Below are 3,648 nucleotides of genomic sequence, written 5' to 3'. Positions count from 1 at the left end.
TGTGGTGGTGTGTGACCTGTGTCCCCTGGCTTGCCCAGGGCGACACACATCTCCCCCGGGTGCCCCGTAAACCGCAGCGGTGGTGTCCACCTTTACAACATCCCGTGGGTGGCATCACGAACTTAACCACGGCTCCGGCCATACACCTATGTCCCCTAAACCGCCAGCCCCTTTCAGATCGAAGTGACGACAGTGCCCCCCGAGTCCGGAGACGCTCAAGCCACCCACCAGCGAGCCCGGATCCGAGCGGCTCGGCTACAGCCAAGCACGGGGCGGTACACATTACATGTGTATTTGCCATGGATTTCACCATATATACACTGGAGATCAAACTTAGAGAACAGCACACAATTTCCTAAATGTTATGGTCATTGTGTCGTGTGATTATATTCTAACATGAGGAAACTTGCAGTATTATAAACTTATTTCATAAATTGAATTTATTGTAAAGCAGATAATGAAAATATAAATGAGATAAATGAAAAAGAACACTGATCAAAATTACAAAACACTTTCAGATACCTGCAAGTTATTGGTGTTAAGCTGTCACCTGGTGTTAATTTCCTTAATTATCTGACAAACTTATTTAACTGGCAGCCTAACTTTCCAGTTTGCACTTACTTTGCAAAAATGGTGTGCCGTTCCAAAGTGACTGAAACCCTCCGGCAGCAGGTTGTCCAGATGAAAGCCAAAGGGGTGACCCTATCAGCCATAGCAAGAGAACTTGGTCATTCCAAGTCTGTGATTTCGAGAATATTGCATCTTACAACAGCACAAACTCTTTCAAGTCCCCCAAGAAGGCTGGTCGCCCTCGAAAGACAAATGCAAGAGAGGACAGGATAATGTGGAGAATCTCCATTGGTAATCATTTTAACACTGCAGCTGGAAATGCTCTCCAGTTCAGCACTGCACAGGGTAAGGATCTGTCTCATCATAGTGTCACGATGATAAAGAGCATTTGGACTGAAAGCCCACCCTGTAGTGACCAAACCTCCCATTAGCAGAAAGAATTAAAAGGCTAGATTCACCTTTGGTGAGGAGCATGTTGTGTGGACAGAGGAAAATTGGTCCACAGTTCATTTTAGTGCTTAAAACAAGTTTAATTTATTTGGGTCTGATGGGAAACATTAAGTTTGTCGACAACCTGGGGAAAGACTGAACCCAAAGTGTGTTAAGAAGTCAGTGAAAGGGGGTGGAGGAAGTGTCATGTTTGGGGAATGTTTTCTGGAGCAGGAGTTGGACCTTTCATACAGTTACATGGCAGAGTGAATGCAAGTGTATATCAGAACCTTCTTCAACAACACGTGGTTCCTTATTTGCGTTCATCGCTCAATCAGCCAGCAATTTTCATGCAGGAAAATGCCCCCTATCACACAGCAAAACGGGGTAAAGCAGTTCCTTGAAAGAGAAAACATTGAAACAATGAAATGGCCGCCCAGAGTCCTGATCTAAACCCAAGAGAAAACCTCTGGAAAATCCTTGGTGACAAAGTTATGGTCAAAGAACCCACAACAGTCAAAGAACTGTGGAAGAGACTGGAAGAAGAGTGGGCCAAAATCACACCAGAGCAGTGTGACAGACTAGTAATGTCCTGTGGCCGCAGATGGCTGAAATAATTCACAGCGACGGCCTGTACACGTCCTACTGATTGGTGACTGTTGTTACCTTCAGAAAAATTACTTATAATCTTTCTCTGTGCTACAGTCACTGCTGTTCTCTAATTATCATCATCACGTTTTGGGCAAAATAAAAGTTTTATGTTGATGAACTTTGAATCTTTTGTAAAACATTGTTCTAGTGGCATGGTGCAAAAAACCTTACAAAACCTTACAAAAAACCTCCAAATGTTCATCAATGTAGATGTAGAAAAAATCAAGTGATCATACATTGTTCTCTAATTTTGATCTCCAGTGTATTGCAAAGCATGAAATCTGCTGTGAAAATTAAATGCACAAATTAATATATTACAGATTTAATACACACTCAGCACGTGAATGAGTTTTGTTAAAATTTAAATGACTGGTTCGTTACATTTGTAAAAAAACATTGCATTGGACAACTTTTGCATGTACAGTCTTGGCAAAAGTGTTTGCACCCTTGAAATTCATACAGAAAAAGAAGTATCTCTCCCAGAAAATTATAGAAATGACACGTCTTGTTATACACGTTTATTTCCTTTTGTGTGTATTGGAACAACACAAAAAAAAACGAGAAAAAAAGGCATATTGTACATAGTTTCCCATAAAACTCCAAAAATGGGCCAGACAAAATTGTTGGTACCCTTTCGAAATTGTGGGTAAACAACCTTGTTTCAAGCATGTGATGCTCATTCAAACTCACCTGTAGGAAGGAACAGGTGTGGGCAATATGAAAATCACACCTAAAACCAGATCTTGCATTGTGTGTCTGTGTGTGTCACACTAAGACTGAAAAACAGAAAAGGGAGAAGTGAACTGTCTGAGGACTTGAGAACCAAAATTGTTGAAAAATATCAACAATCTAAAAGTTACAAGTCCATCTCCAGAGATCTTGATATTCCTTTGTCCACAGTGTGCAACATAATCAAGAAATTTATAACTAATGTAGCTAATCTCCCTGAATGTGGACAGCAGAGAAAAATTGAAGAAAATTGCAATGCAGGATACTCCGGCTGGTGGTTAAGCAGCCCCAATCAAGTAGCAAAGAATTCAAGCTATCCTGTGGGCTCAGGGGGCATCAGTGTTAGTGTGAGCTATTCGTCGATATTTGACTGAAATGACATGCTATGGCAGTGTACACTGTGTGCAGAATTATTAGGCAAATGAGTATTTTGATCACGATACTTTTTATACATGTTGTCCTACTCCAAGCTGTATAGGCTTGAGAGCCAACTACCAATTAAGTAAATCAGGTGATGTGCATCTCTGTAATGAGCAGGGGTGTGGTGTAATGACATCAACACCCTATATAAGGTGTGCTTAATTATTAAGCAACTTCCTTTCCTTTGGCAAAATGGGTCAGAAGAGAGATTTGACGGGCTCTGAAAAGTCCAAAATTGTGAGATGTCTTGCAGAGGGATGCAGCAGTCTTGAAATTGACAAACTTTTGAAATGTGATCCCCGAACAATCAAGCGTTACATGGCAAATAGCCAGCAAGGTCGCAAGAAGAGTGTTGTGCAAAAAAGGCGCAAAATAACTGCCCATGAATTTGTACTGCCCCGGGGCTCGGCCGGGCTCGTCGGTGGGTGGCTCGAGCTCCTCCCGGACAAGGGGGTCACGTTGCTCTCTGAAAGGATGCTGGCGCTACATGAGGGGTGGTGTTCGGTGGGGAGGTCCACGGCCGAGGCCGCGGTTGTTTTTTGGGGGTTAAGTTCGTGACGCCACCCACGGGTTGTGGTGAATGGATGGACACCACCGCTGCCGTTGACTAGGCTCCCGGGGACGGTGTTGCGCAGCTTGGTGTTGGCCTCTCCGTAGGTAGGGGGTGATGGTCCCGGGGGCCCGAGGGAGGTGCTGACCTGGGAATGGATGCGTGCTGGCGTGTCGGTGCAGTGCGGCGCGGTGCGCGGCCCAAGGGCACTGTTGTACTTACTATTACAGACACACTGGAGTCTCTGGTAAACCAAACAAGATGGTGGACGGTGCCCGCAGCCGGCTGCGCTTTTTCCC

The sequence above is a fragment of the Anomaloglossus baeobatrachus genome, chromosome 6, assembly GCF_048569485.1.
Source record: "Anomaloglossus baeobatrachus isolate aAnoBae1 chromosome 6, aAnoBae1.hap1, whole genome shotgun sequence".
NCBI lineage: Eukaryota > Metazoa > Chordata > Amphibia > Anura > Aromobatidae > Anomaloglossus > Anomaloglossus baeobatrachus.
This window is presented reverse-complemented; position numbering follows the sequence as displayed.